Below are 17,004 nucleotides of genomic sequence, written 5' to 3'. Positions count from 1 at the left end.
GCTGCGTTTTTATGGAGGAAAAACGCTAAGGCGCTCGTGTGCTGTGCGATGTCAGTGCACGTTAAAGATCCCCAGGAGGTCGAAATTATTCCGGAGCCCTCCACTACGGCACCCCTTCTTCCTTTCATCTTTCACTCCCTCCTTTATTCCTTCCCTTATGGCGCGGTTCAGGTGTCCAACGAATATATGAGACATATTGCGCCATTTCCTTCCCCCAAAAAACAATTATTATTATTATTAACTAAAAGCGTTAATAGTTCACAATAGCTGTTAGACAAGATACCACATTTTAGAATTATAAGGTGTTACATCAGATGTACACCACATGCTTTTAATATGTGCACTATTTTTCCTATCGCCAATTTGCTGTTCAGTTTCTCGCTTTTTTAGCAATATTGTAATTTATAAGTAGTACTGAATAACTGTATAACTATAAACACTGTATAACTTCTATTTTCATTATTCTGCTTGCTTGTTCTATATGCCTACTCACCGCTGTATGTAATATGTGTGTCGCCGCGGAAATATGTAACGGCCAGATTGTTTCATCAGCTTCTTATTACTACTGCTATGTTTGCATTTATTTTAGCATTTTGATAAACAATATAGGAGGTCCCAGTACTGTTGCTGACTACGGGACCTCCTTCTGTATACATTTATCCAGGCTGTATTTCCTTCTTGTATAAATAAACATGATTCTGATTCTGACTGGCCCCTAGTCGAATAAAATATTGATCGGAGGTTTCCATGTAGCAATAATGAGTCCGGACCATACTCGATCGTTCAATCACAACAACGTAATGCGGCCAAAGCAACGCCTTTCGTTGCTTATTTTAAGTTGGGTACCTCGCTGAACATTAGGCAGTCAATATGACTTCTGCTTAAAGGGACACTGAGGAGAACCCTATCAAAATGTTTTTGTTAGCAATATCTGATAGTTCGGCATTTCATGGCTTTGTTGACGCTTGTCCGGGAGCGAAAGATGCATTTATTTCAAAGAAATTTGGATTCGAAGCTGAAAAATTTTTTTCCCGCCGCTCCGATTCAAACTCGAGAACTCTTATGACGACACAGAACGGAGTGACGTGAAACGCGACGTAAACGGAGACTCCGTGATTTCTGGCCGGTAGCGGTGCGGTGCGCAACCTTCCTTTGCAAGCCTCAGAGATTCGTGACTTCCATGAAGTAAGGAAAATTCCTCCATGGTGGCGCCTCTTGTCCTAGGAAGTCATCACGCTTGTACTTGCGAGATTGGCCTGTGGCGGCGATACCTGTATTTTGGTTCTTGCTATTTTCTACATTACAAGAGCTTTGTTTTCAGGAAGAGTGGCGTTTTTGTGATCAGGAGCTGGTATTCTATGGATACAAGCCAACTTCAATTTCTCCTCAGTGTCCCTTTAAGTCCTTCCGCGTCTCACAACAAAGAATAAACGAATAAAAATTTAGCAAACTGGACCTGGTGGTACGTGTCAAACGCTTCGGCGAGCGCTGTTTCAGTCCAGGACTTTCTCCTGGTAATGCCAGGCCGGTAAGATTATCTGCAGCCATTAGTGTTTTTATGCCAAAAGTGCTCTCAAAGCGTTCAGAGACAGGCTTTCGTAATGAAAACCGCAGCGCACCAACGCCAGACTTGCCGCACCTACGCTGCCTCGGCAGCGAACGCGGCGTGGTGGCACCTTAGCGACTGGCAGCGCCACCACGCGGTGGCTGCAGGAAGGCATTACCGCAGCGACCACGCGAGCGCGCACCCTCGGCACACTAGCATGTATATTCTAGGCAATATACCACTTCCTCCATGCTCGACACGCATGGCCGCCATTCGCCGCCATATTGTCTCTCTGATTGGCTCATTAGGCAATCACGTGCAAGTGACGAGTTTTAAATTTGTGGCGCGAAACCATCAGGCTTCGAAATAGCTTTCTGCCGTGACGTCAAAATGACGTGTTCTTGAAGACTGATTTTTAGCACAGCTATATTTTGTGCCGGGTTGGTAAATTTAAATGTCTGTGGACGGGAAACCAAGCTACAGCTGGCATGGAAGAAAACACTTGGCTCGTTTTAGCAATTTTGAGAAAAAAAGTTCGTACCGTGAGGGTTGCTTCCTAGAATGTGATTGGCTGGATGAATGTCACGTGATACGCAAGCATAATTCAGTGAGGTCAAAATGACGTTTAGTGACGCAAAGGAAATGCTGCCATTGCTGAAAAATGCCCCATTTGGCCGCCGTAATTTGAGACGGCCGCAAGATGGTCGAATTATGGTGGACATAGTCGAATTATAGTGCCTAGAATATACTGGCTAGTGCGCCAGCGCTGCGCAATGGGAGCAGGTGGCACCGTTTGCAATGAAAGCCCACAGATGGCGGCAGAGGGCGCTGCCCCATGGTAGGCGACTTCGTCCGACACCACATACGGCAGCAGTGGCCGCGGCAAGCGCAGTAAGGGGCGCAGCAGCGTCGCCGCCCAGCACCTCGGCGCAAGGAGCAAAGAAGCTTCAGAGTTGGCTTTCTCAATCTGCACGGCGCTCGACGAGAACAAAAGTGGGCGGAACTGTACAGCGCGCTTCGAACAGAGGAAGTATCCGTATACGCGGTTGCCGAAACCCACCTCCGCGATCTCGAGGAGCCTCCCATCGACCCGAGCTGGTGTTGGGCGGGAAAGAACAGATTGGGTGAAAGTCGGAAAGGTGGAGGTGTGGGAGTGATGTGGCGCCGTGATTTGGAGAGCAGAAAGTTGGGCGAGTTGGTTGAAATGCATACTGAAGAAGTTGGCGCGGAAAAACGAGGACAAGCGAGACAAAGACGAGCGCTGCTCACAACTGAAGGTTTATTCCAGACAATGCTCGAATAAATAGTGAAACCAACAAGAACAAAAACAAACAAACGTCATGAACACCACAAGTTACCCCGTGAATCCCAATGATTTGGTTAGGAACAGATACTCCCTATCAGAGAAGCGGACGGAAGTCTGACTAATGCACTTATCGCCACTGATGCGCATATGAAAGGCTTCCATGAGCTCCCGCGTGAGTTGCTCCCTGTGCCTGAATAGGATGGTCGTTTTTTCAAAAAGCGGTTTACACTGGATTTTCTTTTCCTTGTCGTTTGTAATGCACGTGCGGCAATGTTTAGGGAGGTTATCAAGAGAATCTCCCCCAAGCAATCTTCGGTGCTCTCCTAATCTCTCGTTGACGCATCGTCCAGTTTGGCCGATGTATAGAGCGCCACACGACAACGGCAATCTGTACACAACCCCCCTGGCACAGGTAACGAACGGGGCTTTGTGTTTGATGTTGCATTCATTTCTTGTTTTTCTTGTTTTTCGTACCGTTCTTTCGCCTCCTTCTTCCATCCATTTGTGCACCTGTGAACAGATTGCTCCCAACTTCCGAGGGGCGGAAAACACAACCGGAATTTGATAACGCCCGGCAACATTTTTCAGTCCATGCGCCAATCTGTGCACATGTGGTATGACTGCAAAATTTTTTTGACGCTCTTTTTCCCGGAGTTTAGGTCACGACCCATCCTTGACCCACCTTACCAATCTTCCACAAGCTTCCACAATTATATGCTGAGGGTACCCGCTTTCTTTCAGCCTCTTCACCTGGGACTCGACGCTTTCCTTGATAGCATGTGAGCAAGACTTGGTGATGGCCGCTTTTAGACAGGAAGTGACTATCCCGTTCTTTATGACTTTGGAGTGACCAGATGAATAATCAAGCAACGCTTTTTTGGCCCTAGCGTGGTATGCCCAACAAACATGTTTGGGGCGAAAATGCAAAGACAGATCTAGGAACTGGAGCCTTCCATCTCTTGGTACTTCTACTGTGAAATTGAGACCAGGGCCGCACTCCTTAAAAAGTTTTAGCACATTGACGACGTTGCGTTGCAGGTTGGGTTCAGAAGACAACACTAAGTAGTCATCAACATACCTACAAGCCTTCCAAATTATCCCTCCTGATTTCTTTTCTATGGCTCTGTCCACCTTAGCCAGAAAAATGTTGCTAAGGATGGGGGCTATGCGAGACCCGATACAAACACCAGTTCGCTGTACGAAAAATTTCCCGTTCCACCCTATGAGCGATGATTTGAGATAAAACGTGAGTATCTCCAAAAAAGACCCAACAGATACACCACATCGGGACACGAATGCGGCCTCGTCGTTGTGCTCCATAATGCATTCCTGGACACTTTTTATCATCTCGTTACTTGGCATTGAATAGTACAAGTCCTCAATGTCCACGCTGAAAGAGGTACACTGTCCTGGGTTGCTGTTGCTGAGTAGACTCACCACTGCCTCAGAATTTGCCACCATGAAAGGGTCCTCCACGCTTAGGTTTCCCTGATGTTTCTGAAGGTACATGGCCATCAGTAATTGCCACGTGTTCCGCTCGGACACGATTGCCCGGAACGGAATTCCTTCCTTGTGGGTTTTTGCCGTAAAAAATGCGGCTAGATGAGGGTCTTGAGCTTTCTTGATGCCATTTGCAAGTTTCTCCAGGTTGTGGCGGAGCGCCAAAGCCAAAGCTTCTTCCTTTATCTTCTTCTCCTTGAAGTCGATCTCTCTGAAGTTCTTCGCGATGGCTGCCTCGGCTTTCTCCGCGAACATTCCTTCAGGAATCAACACGAACCCCCCTAGCTTATCCGCACATAGTACTCGCAGCCCGGCAGATGTCAAGAAGTCGACAACCCCAGCAGTGCTCCAACGGTTTTCTTTTTCTTTCTTATTCTCATGGGTCCTTGCCACCACGTCGACGCATTCCTCGGAACATCTTGCCTGAACTTCACTGCGCGATAGCCGGGAAATTGTCCGGGCAACTGCTATCTTTTCAACAGGTTTTAGCACCAAAGGCAAGCCGAACTTCGGACCAAGCTTGAGGACTTCCATGTGCTGGGCAGGAACTTCAGCGTTTCCCAGTGTCACAACGTCCTGAATCGGTCTTCGAGTCTTTTGCGGTCTTGGCAATGTTGGGAGAATACAATTCCAAAGCAGCTCAGTCAGGTACGACGAAGTGGCACACCAGTGACGAAATGTCGAGTCATTTGTCGTTCTGCCACGGACGTTACGCAGCTGGTCCTTAAAAAATCTAGCTTGCCTGCACCACTCCGACCTCAACATCCGGCACAGTCGTTTTCGGTGTCCCGCCGAGGGTTCCAAGAACCCTGTGAACACAAGCACATCCGTAGGGCACAGACCATAACGAAGATGCCAGGAAAAGACCCTCGCCTTGCACGCGCACACAGAAACGGCTGCAACAATCACTGCAGGGTCATTGAAGTTAAACAAGTTACAGAAAAAAGAGCCCGATGTACTAGAAATAACTCTTAGGAGAGCAGAAAGTTGGGCGAGTTGGTTGAAATGCATACTGAAGAAGTTGGAGAAACTAGCAAACCTGAGAAACTAACAACCTGGAGAAACTAGCAAATGGCATCAAGAAAGCTCAAGACCCTCATCTAGCCGCATTTTTTACGGCAAAAACCCACAAGGAAGGAATTCCGTTCCGGGCAATCGTGTCCGAGCGGAACACGTGGCAATTACTGATGGCCATGTACCTTCAGAAACATCAGGGAAGCCTAAGCGTGGAGGACCCTTTCATGGTGGCAAATTCTGAGGCAGTGGTGAGTCTACTCAGCAACAGCAACCCAGGACAGTGTACCTCTTTCAGCGTGGACATTGAGGACTTGCACTATTCAATGCCAAGTAACGAGATGATAAAAAGTGTCCAGGAATGCATTATGGAGCACAACGACGAGGCCGCATTCGTGTCCCGATGTGGTGTATCTGTTGGGTCTTTTTTGGAGATACTCACGTTTTATCTCAAATCATCGGTCATAGGGTGGAACGGGAAATTTTTCGTACAGCGAACTGGTGTTTGTATCGGGTCTCGCATAGCCCCCATCCTTAGCAACGTTTTTCTGGCTAAGGTGGACAGAGCCATAGAAAAGAAATCAGGAGGGATAATTTGGAAGGCTTGTAGGTATGTTGATGACTACTTAGTGTTGTCTTCTGAACCCAACCTGCAACGCAACGTCGTCAATGTGCTAAAACTTTTTAAGGAGTGCGGCCCTGGTCTCAATTTTACAGTAGAATTACCAAGAGATGGAAGGCTCCAGTTCCTAGATCTGTCTTTGCATTTTCGCCCCAAACATGTTTGTTGGGCATACCACCCTAGGGCCAAAAAAGCGTTGCTTGATTATTCATCTGGTCACTCCAAAGTCATAAAGAACGGGATAGTCACTTCCTGTCTAAAAGCGGCCATCACCAAGTTTTGCTCACATGCTATCAAGGAAAGCGTCGAGTCCCAGGTGAAGAGGCTGAAAGAAAGCGGGTACCCTCAGCATATAATTGTGGAAGCTTGTGGAAGATTGGTAAGGTGGGTCAAGGATGGGTCGCGACCTAAACTCCGGGAAAAAGAGCGTCAAAAAATTTTGCAGTCATACCACATGTGCACAGATTGGCGCAGGGACTGAAAAATGTTGCCGGGCGTTATCAAATTCCGATTGTGTTTTCCGCCCCTCGGAAGTTGGGAGCAATCTGTTCACAGGTGCACAAACGGATGGAAGAAGGAGGCGAAAGAACGGTACGAAAAACAAGAAAAACAAGAAATGAATGCAACATCAAGCACAAAGCCCCGTTCGTTACCTGTGCCAGGGGGGTTGTGTACAGATTGCCGTTGTCGTGTGGCGCTCTATACATCGGCCAAACTGGACGATGCGTCCCTAAACATTGCCGCACGTGCATTACAAACGACAAGGAAAAGAAAATCCAGTGTAAACCGTTTTTTGAAAAAACGACCATCCTATTCAGGCACAGGGAGCAACTCACGCGGGAGCTCATGGAAGCCTTTCATATGCGCATCAGTGGCGATAAGTGCATTAGTCAGACTTCCGTCCGCTTCTCTGATAGGGAGTATCTGTTCCTAACCAAATCATTGGGATTCACGGGGTAACTTGTGGTGTTCATGACGCTTGTTTGTTTTTGTTCTTGTTGGTTTCACTATTTATTCGAGCATTGTCTGGAATAAACCTTCAGTTGTGAGTAGCGCTCGTCTTTGTTTCTCTCGCTTGTCCTCGTTTTTCCGCGCCAACATTTCAGTGTGATTTGGAGTGGCAGGCGCAAGAGTGCAGTGATCATGTGGGTCATGACGAGGCATGCAGCGACCACTTATGGGTGGTAGGCGATCTTCTTGGGGTCCCCAGAGCGCTATGCGTGGTATATCTTTCCGTACGCAGCAGTCGTCCCGACACTAACCGTAGTTTAGTGGAGTGCGTGTGCAGAGACGCTCACCTGGTTGCAAAGGACAGGGAGGTGATCATTCTTGGGGACTTCAACGGCCACCTCTCCGAGCTTGACGGATACACTGAGGCTAACGGTGACCTTCTCCTCTGGCTGGCGGAACAGCTCCAGCTCAACATCGCCAATCTAGACTCGAGATGCAACGGTCAATATACGTGGTGCGCCAGAAGCAGTGCAACATGTATTGACTACGCGCTGGTATCTCCTCGTCTTCTGAGCCTTATGCAGCACCTCCACATTGATGAAGAGGGGTTGGTTAGCAGGGGCAGCGACCATAATCGCCTGCGTCTGGACTTCACCCACACACATCGTCGGAAAAACAGACCCCAACGGTCGAAAGCTCTCTACCTTCCGGTAACGCAGATGGAGGCCGTCGCCAGGGAATTCGAAGAGAGCCAGAGGCGGCTAGGAGCCGCTACATACGGCGAGTACATGGAAGCCTTGCGTGCGATAATGCGCTCACACATGGTCCACAAGGGACATAGGCAAGCCTACAAGAAGCCATGGTGGGACAGGCAGGTGGCAGAGGCATGGCAAGCGCGCCGGGACGCGAACCGTGCCCATCGCAGGGCGGTGAAAGATAAGGACCAGGGCGCAGCAGCAGTGGCGTGGGACATGTACCTGCAACGCAAACATGAAATGCAATCACTGGTGTAGGCGAAGTTGGCTGCCGCAAATCTCAAGCAAATGCCAACCCTGCGGGCAGAGGGCAAGTCGGCGGCTCAGAAATTCTGCATGGCGGTATGTCAGCTCCCTGGACAGGGAAAGGGTGGGGCCAACAGAAATGGTCGATAGTGCCACTGGACAGCCCATCACCGACCTGCAACAGCACGTCACGGACTACTTTTCCGGCCTCTATGGGCCACCAGCCTACATGCCTGAGGACAAGCTTGAAGGGTCATCGCCCTCAGCTCCATCCCAGGACCAACCAGACATCGCATGGGAGGTCACACTGCCAGGCATGAACCGGGCACTGGGCCGCATCAGCGCTTGCACAGCCACGGGACCCGATGGAATACCAGATCGCCTACTAAAACTACTCGGTCCAAACTCGAGAGAACAGCTGGCCGAGTTGTTTACCACCAATATTAACGGCGGAGGCATACCAGCTCGCCTACTAAAACTACTCGGTCCAAACTCGAGAGAACAGCTGGCCGAGTTGTTTACCACCATTATTAACGACGGAGGCATACCCGAGGACTGGCGCAATGGCAGGGTGGTGCTCCTGCTGAAGCCCGGCGGCAATGCAGCCCACATTGGCGACTACCGGGCACTCACGGTCACCAGCGTGGTGTACCGAGTTTTCATTCAAGTTTTGAAAGCCTGGATCAGTGGATGGGCAGAATCAGCGCACGTCCTAACGGAGCTGCAGAATGGGTTTCGTCCGGGCAGACGGCTAGAAGACAACCTCTTCGTACTCACCAGCTGTACAGACATTGCCAGGAAGGAAGGCAGGAGACTCATCTGCTGCTTTCTGGACATCGAAAAGGCTTATGATAACGTCCCGCACGAAAATCTCTTCCATCGCCTTGGTACTCTGGGAATGGCACCAACACTTCGCGAGACGATAAAGAGGTTGTACAGAGAAAACGTAGTCACAGCCGTTTTTGGCAATGTGCATTCGGAACGGGTCTACGTACACAGGGGGCTTCGGCAGGGATGCCCATTGTCTCCCCTCCTCTACCTCCTGTATGTGTCCGGACTGGAAAAGGCACTCCTGCAGGCAAGCCTGGGATTCGGCCTTAAGTACAGCACCACAGGAATTGACAACTCCAGCCGACTTCCGAGTCTTGCCTTTGCTGATTATTTGGTAATTACGGGAGAAAACACAGAGGATGTGCAAGAAATGCTAGACATTTGTGCCGCGGAGCTGAGAAGCCTTGGCCTCAAGTTCAACCAGCGAAAATGCAGGGTTGTTCAGCTGGCAGGCGAGGCGACTGATCAGCTATCGCTGATTTTGAATGAAGAGACCCTGACAGTCGACAGGTCGTATAAATACCTGGGCATAAATTTGTGTGCTGAGACTGACATGTTCAGACTGCACGAGGCCAAGGTCCGTCAGTCTGCACTTCGAGCGCAATGCGTCCTCCGACGTCGGTGCCTGTGGCGGTGCCACCAGTACACCATGGTCCGCGACCTCTGGAAGCTCGCGCACGTGCCAGGACTCACATTCGCCAACGCGGTGGTCTGCCTCCCATCAGCCACCAGAAATTGGTTAGAGCGCAGACAAACAGAGGTCGGCCGCACTGCAGTCGGATGTCATGGACGGGTGGCCAATGCAGCCATTCAAGGCGACTTGGGATGGTCTAGTTTTGAGTCAAGGGAGGCATGCAGCAAGCTGGAGTACCGCGGTCGACTGCAGTTCATGAGCCGCAACCGATGGGCAGGGCGGGTCTTTGAATACCTCGCTGCGACATGCCTACGCACTACATGGGTGAAGCGCCTCCACAAGATAGAAGGCAAGTATGGACTTTTCCAGACACCCATGAGTGCCGAATCGGCAACGGCATGGAAACAGGAGGCAAGGAGACGGGTCCAGGAAGAAGAGAATCGCCAATGGCTGCAGGCGCTCGCGGAAAAACCGACACTGGCTGTGTACCGCGAGTGCAAAAACAGCATCGGACCCGAAAAGATTTTTGACAACGGCCTGGGCAGCGCATTGCTGTTTGAGGCCCGCGCCGGAGCGCTGGAAACACTGGTGTACCGCCGTCCTTTCGATGCAACACCAGAAGCACTGGCAGCAATATGCCGAGCGTGTGGCGACGCGGAGGAGACCATCGAGAGCCTGGTGATGTCGTGCCAGAGACTCCATCCGATGCCGACAGAGGGCACTACATTCCCACAGGCGCTCGGGTTTCACGGTCCTGCAGTGGACGACGAAGGAGACAGCTCCAAGGTCAATAGCGAGGGGGTGCTGCGAACCAAGCGTCGACTAACTCTTTGGTGGAGCACTGTGTCTAAAAGCGCGAAACCGCAGAGTCGGAAGTGAACGAGGTCGATGAGCGAATCCCCCACCTCCTGACTTTAGCCTTTGCGTGTTTTTTTCTTTTTTTTCCCTTTTTTTGTGCGGTTTATCTTTCTTTCTCTCCTTGTGCGCTTCCATCTTCTTGTTTTTTCTTGTTTTTTTGGTCCGGGTGCCCAACCTAGTGGTGCCCACCCGTTACAAAGGGCAAGGCCTCAAGTATCTATCTATCTGCTGCCGCAGCAGACGACGCGGTTTTCTCGCTTCGGAAGGCAGGGACGTGGTCTTGTGCGTGCGCGATTAACCTGCTTGTGCACGAAATTTTGTTGACTGAGGTGCAGTGTATGTTGTCCTGTGTGGCTCCTTGCACATGAAAGTCGACGCATCCGCTCCTCCGAGCAGTTCTGTGGTGATTTCGTCGGTTTTGTGCGCGCGTTCTATGCGTGCGTGTATCCGTTCTGCGTGCTTTCACCGTGTAGACAAATCATGCACTGAGCTCTCGATTGTTTTTTTCCCGTGTCCACCACTAAACGAGCTACATGTGACTGCACAAAAAAGATGTCAAAGCCAAAGCGACAGCATAAAAAGAAACACGTGCTAAAAGACTTGACGATCGAATATTACCAGAGCACTGCACAGCTCGAGCAATATTGTAGTGCTTAGCAGAACATCGTATTTTTCTCATACTGTAAAAGCTCGCTGATTCGTGCTTCAATGGACTGGAAAAAATGTTCGCATAGTCTGAAATTAAGTTCGAACTATCGAATGACCCCGAAAAAAAAAACTGACAAGAACCGCTTGCATCGCGGTAAATTTATTTGGTGAAAGACTTGGCAGTAGTTGCTTGTTATTTTAGATGAGAACGGCGCAACAATCACTCTTTTTAGCGGTGGAGCTCTGCCGCTAGTGCATCGCACGCCGCAAGCGCGGAAGATTCACGGGCGATGAATACGGCATTACTCAGCAGCTCCGAAGCGGCAAAAAAAAAAAAAACGTGGATAGGGAAGATTAGCGAAACAGCCAAATCGGTGAGCATGGAAGCATCTGACACCAACAGCGGAGCTGCAGTAACTGAAAAGTGCACCACCCCACGCTGTGTTTCTGCAGAAGGAAGCGCTGGTGAAGCGCAAAATGCTGGTGACGAACGACCACGAACAACCAACGATCGTCTCCATCCATTCTCCAATGTCGCTATTCCAGTGACATGGATGAAAGTGCCATCCGTGACAGTCGATTCATTAGCGTACGCCTATTGTGAGGCTGAAAAAAATAACTTCGCTAACCTCTTCATTGAAAAGATGGTAGCATTTGCAAAGCCATTGCTTGATGGACAATCAGTGGTAGCCACGGTTTACCTCAGGGGAAGGGAAAAGTCAAAACACATCGTCACAACTTGCGAAGAGGCCGAAGCTTTGATCAAGGAAGTTGCCTTGACAAATCTTTGTGATGGATGCGGCATAAAGCCGGCCTCAGGAAAGCACACCTCCTAGAAAGGCATGATTTCTTCTGAGAAGTGTTCATTATCTTTGAGGTCTGAAGGTGAATCCTGCGCTTTCTGCAAGTACCAAAGGATTCTGGCTCAAAACCAAGCGTGCAGAAAAAAGCAAAGCACAAGTGAAATTGCCAGAAAATCTGATGAAAAGAAACAGTGCAGGAACATTTCTCGAAGCCTGTCAAGAACCAAGAAAAGATTGGCAAATGCAAGGATACAGGTGGCTCACATGAAAGAGCGAAATGAGGCTCTTAGTGAAGAGACATTTAACAGCAAAATTAAATCTCTTCCCTCAAAGCAGCAGCTGGTTGTAAAAAGTTGTTTCCTTGCTGCAAGGCGAAAATCACAAAAGGGAATGCGATACGATGATGAGTGGATTTTAGAATGTATGCTGATGAGGATGCGAAGCCCGAAGTTGTATGAACATCTCCGCAGACACTCTATTATGGTTCTGCCAGGGCGAATTTGCCTGAAAAAGTACCTACAGCGCTTCAAGGGTGGCTTTGGCCTGAGTACAAAGGTCTTCGATGCCCTAAATGAAAAAAACAAAGACCATGGATGCTTACAGTCGTCACGGTGGCCTCGTCATTGACGAAATAAAGCTTTCGGAGCACCTAAATGTGAAATCAGCTGGTGAGTATAGCTGCAATGAATTCTTGGACCGTTCTGTGTATACGGTAAAAGCTCTTTGATTCAAACCTCGCAATGCGAAAATCCGCATAAGTCGAACTGCCGGCGCGGTCCCGGCCAACGCTATGCAAGTCTATGGCGTTGCACGCTCGCTGTTTCGGAAGCTACGGGTCTCGCACCGGCTAATTCGAACGGGCTCCCAAAGGAGGTTGTGTACATACAGGTATCGGTTCGGCAAGCGGTCGTCCAAATAGCCCCCCTCAAAGCTGAATTCTGTGCTGCAGAATCACTCGCGCACCTCTGACTTGAGCTGAACGGCAGGCGTGATGGCGGACGGACGGCCTCATCTACAAGAGCGGACACACTGATAGTTTCGATTTTGCTTTTCTGAAACGTACGCCCAACCGCACTAGCCAGCCAGCCAAACCCAGCTACGCGCCGTTTATAGCGTTGGTTGGTTTAGCACCTTTGCCATATTCTGATCTGTGTTGAGAGATGTCTGCGCATAAAACAAGGTGTTTTTCCTGTGCTTTTTTTTTACAATTTAAGGTGATATTGAAGGCTTTGTTGACCTTGGAGGTCATACAACTGCTGACCAGAACAATGTGCTGGCAGACCATGGGATGATTGTGCTGTTTCAGCCATTTACTGGTAAATTTTTTTTTCCTCTTGGTTACAGTTCGCAACTTTATACGTAAAACGCACGTACATTTGTGAGAGATTACTTTTCCGCAGGAAAATGGACGCAAATCCTCGGTGTTTTTGCCTCAAAGGCCATTGTGAAGGCCCGAACACTGGCGAAAATCATTTTGGAAACCACAGTCCTTGCGGAAAAGGCTGGTCTGTTCGTTGATTGCATAACATGCGACGGCGCCAGCTGGAATAGGAGCATGTGGCGGCTGTTTCGAATACAGGGTAAGGCTGTAATTTCACGCAAAATGCAAGCTGGTTTAGAGTGTGCATGGTGCTAAAAGGCAGCTCTATTTTTTGTCAGATTTTCCACACCTTTTGAAGAATGTGAGAAATGGATTCGTTGGAAAAGGATACCTGACACCAGCTGGGCATGTTCACATTGGTATTGTACTAGCAGCCTTCGAAGCGGATCGAGAAAATGTTACGCTGAAAGTTATGCCAAGCCTGACAAATGCACACCTTAAGCCAAACTGCTTTGAAAAAATGAAAGTGGACATCGCATTTCAGCTCTTCAGCGACCAGGTCATCAAAGGACTTTTCATTTATAGAGAACACATTGAAGCCTCACATAGGACCGTGCAGCCGACAGTAGATTTCGTAAAAGAAATGAATCGCCTGATTCGTGTTATGACATCGCGAACAAGCGAGAAGGCACTCAAGCCTGACAGTCCAAACGTGCAATTTCTGAAAGGCTTCCTAGAGTATCTGCTGGAATGGGAGCAAACTGCAAAACCAGCTGGTGGTGGTTTTCTTACAGAAAGCACGTCTGCTGGGCTAAGGGTTACCATCAAGAGTACACTTGGCTTGTTGTCCTGCCTGACGTCGGCGGTGGGTTTCAAGTATCTTTTAACATCCAGATTAAGCCAGGATAAGCTTGAAAACCTTTTTGGTATAAGACAGTCGTCTGGCTGTAACGACCATCCGACAGTGTCACAGTTTCTGATGACTGAGAATTTACTCGCATTCTACAACCTGGCAAAGCCACCTAGAGTAGTGAACTGCACCCCAGATGTAATCAAAGCACTGCTGAGCCCAAAGGAGGTGCGTGAAACTACGAGTAAGTTCCTTTCAAACAAAATAGATGACCTTCTTGACCACGGAAACGTCAGTGAAGCTGAAGATGTAGTTCAAGCTGTCGTGTCTAGCAGTGACCATGCATCGTGCATAGAGAAGAGCCACAGTGCTCTGATCTACTACACTACAGGCTACGTGGCAAGAAAGATCATTGCTAAGAACTGTTGCCCACAGTGTGCAGGCTGCCTATGTGTAAGCAAAGCTGAAGCAAGTGCCGACGCCACTTCGTACTTTACTAGCCATTTTGACAATGGGGGCCTAGTGTACCCCAGCCAGAGCTTGTCAACTTCTGTAAAGGCCATGGAAGATGCCTTTACTGTGTTTTTTAGTAAAAACAAGCTCCATGAAATGAGTTTAGTTGAATTTTCGAGTCAGCTACAGACACTGTCTTTTCCTCAACTTGGCTGCTCAGGGCATGAAAAGGCAGTTTTATCTACCGTTGTAAAGTTTTATGTTCTCTTAAGGTTTCGTTTTTTTGTCAAGGGCCTCAACAAAGAGAGGGAAGCGCAAAGGCAGCGGCATAAGTTTCTAAAACTGCGTCGCTGCCAATAAATGCTTCTCATGTGCACATATGGGCCCTGCTTGCTGTACTTCTGTAACATGTCCGCGATTGATATTGCACGCGAATAAAAACGAGTGTTGCACGACTGTGTTTCCTGCGTTATTCACATTGCATGTGTTTACTCGTTCGCAAATGTAGTACGTACACAGCGAGAACACCTAAATATAATGCAATAAAATTAACCGAAGCGTTTCGCCTACTTTATTAGAGAAAATGTTACCGAAAAAGTATATATATATATAAATATATATATATATATATATATATATATATATATATATATATATATATATATATATATATATATATATATATATATATATATATATATATATATATATAAGATATCTATGTACCGCACAAGTTTCGTGTTTCGAAACACGAAGTTGTGCTGAATTTCACAGCAGCTTTCGCGCAAGCGACACGTGCTAAATGTGCAGCTCCTCGACAGAGACTCAAAACAAACCCTGAAGCCTATAGTCAGCTGCCTCCACGACAGCTTTGGTCGATTACAGCTGAACGAAAGCAAAAATGCACTAGTCCTCTTGCCGATGTTGCGAGAGCGTTGCGGCTCGGCGGACCCTCCCGACTTGCAGCGCTCCATGCGGCGGCCGTCGGCATTCATCGCTCGCGGTGCCACGAGGAAGGCCACGGTCGGCCCACTAGCCAGTATATTCTAGGCACTATAGTCGAATTATGACCACACTGATTAGCTCACCGTAGTTTGGTAGGCGCTTATTTCAAGTAATAAACTGTTCAGAAACATAGTTGTTTTGAATGTAGAAACATTGAAACGGCGTTATAATGGTACTTCTTAATTAAGCAGCCTTTTAGAGCCTTAATTATCAGAGCGTAATTTTACACCAGCGTGAGGACCCTAGTTGCGCTCCCGTTTCAAACGCTTCTCTCATGCTAAGAAATTGTCGGTCCGCGTGGTCGTGGTTGCTACAGCGCGGATATGGCGGCGTCCGTAGCTGCCGTTTGTTGTCACGGGCTGCGAGAAGCGAAGCATTCGTGAGGGCGCCTCAGTGTTTTCGAAGGACTGCCCGGTTCGTGAGTGTGACTGCCTGGCCAGCGATATATGGTTTGGTGGCTGTGCAAGAAGATTTGCGGCAAGAGGCAGCGCGTGAGCACACTGGTCTGCCTTAAACATGGTATTGTAGGCGCTCCGGCCGTTACTCTGATCCTGTGTTTCAAGGCGCGGTCGGTAGCTGTGAACGTCTGGACACCAATTAGTTCAGTGTTTGCCTCTATTTACACGCTGTCGCTGACCTGATATTCAACTGCGTGAGTGATGAGAGGGTGGCACAAAGGGTTGTCTGCCGGCTGAGCAACATGCTTCCAGAATGTGTTCGGCTTGTCGGCGGGACTGTGCTCATCAGTGCATCATCTGTGTGCTTAATTTGTGTGCATCAGTGTCTGTGTGCATAAGGGCAGTTTCTGAAGACAGCGGTGTCAGCAAGGCAGCGTACATGTGCCGGGTACATCGTCTCGAGCATCGATGAGGTAAGGGAAACAGCAACGAAAAATTGCTGTGGACTTTCTTCAGATGGCTGCATGCAAAGTTCATATTGATGGCTGGTGGCTTTCTTCGGGTGTGCAATAACAAGTCCCTTATGTTCCTACCCTTTTTTGGTCATATGCAAACAGCTATGAATCTCATGGCACATTTATTTGTAGCCTATTAAGCGAGGAAGCCTTGTGCAAATAAAAACAGCATTTCAAAATAGTCTTGTCTGTAAAGTAAAACGCACAACGAGTTTTCAGATTACTACAATATGCGGATGTGCGTGACTCGTAGGGCGTCTGCATGTCTATGGTTTTCTTTCGTTGCACACAAACGCAATGGCTTGGCATCTGCATTTTGATAAATGCAGTTGCAAAAGCATTCGTGTAGTGAGATTTTAGTGCAGTTAAATATTCTGAGGTAAAGTTAACCTTGGACTTCCCCTACAATGTGCCTTGTAGCAGTTGCCTTCACTGCAACACAATAAAAATAAATATGTAATAATTATGTATACCTATCAGTCTGGCTGTAGTCAAGCTGTTTTCACAGTTTTGTTTTACTTCCTCCATAATTTTGATAGAGATGACCAATAAAATATAACTGTTACAAAAGCAGTTTATTTGAGTAGTAGTTACGGTCATACATGAAACTTTAGTTTAATAATTACAGCCCTGTGACGTCTCGTATTTGAAAGTCTTTTCTCTTGTGTGTATGAAACTTGCATTGCACTCAAGCTCACGCACTAAAGACAGTGTTGATTGCCTTCCAGGTGACATGTGTATAATGTGC

The 17,004-nt window shown here is 48.3% G+C and overlaps 1 pseudogene; it reads left to right on the top strand.

The window, feature by feature from the left end:
- Positions 1 to 8,079: 8,079 nt before the first annotated feature.
- LOC144123575 (uncharacterized) lies at positions 8,080 to 14,856 on the top strand (annotated as a pseudogene).
- The last annotated feature ends 2,148 nt before the right edge of the window (positions 14,857 to 17,004 follow it).

Source organism: Amblyomma americanum, chromosome 3 (assembly GCF_052857255.1).
Source record: "Amblyomma americanum isolate KBUSLIRL-KWMA chromosome 3, ASM5285725v1, whole genome shotgun sequence".
NCBI classification, from domain to species: Eukaryota; Metazoa; Arthropoda; class Arachnida; order Ixodida; family Ixodidae; genus Amblyomma; species Amblyomma americanum.
Note: the sequence above shows the minus strand (reverse complement) of the source record. Positions and strands in the feature narration are given on the sequence as shown.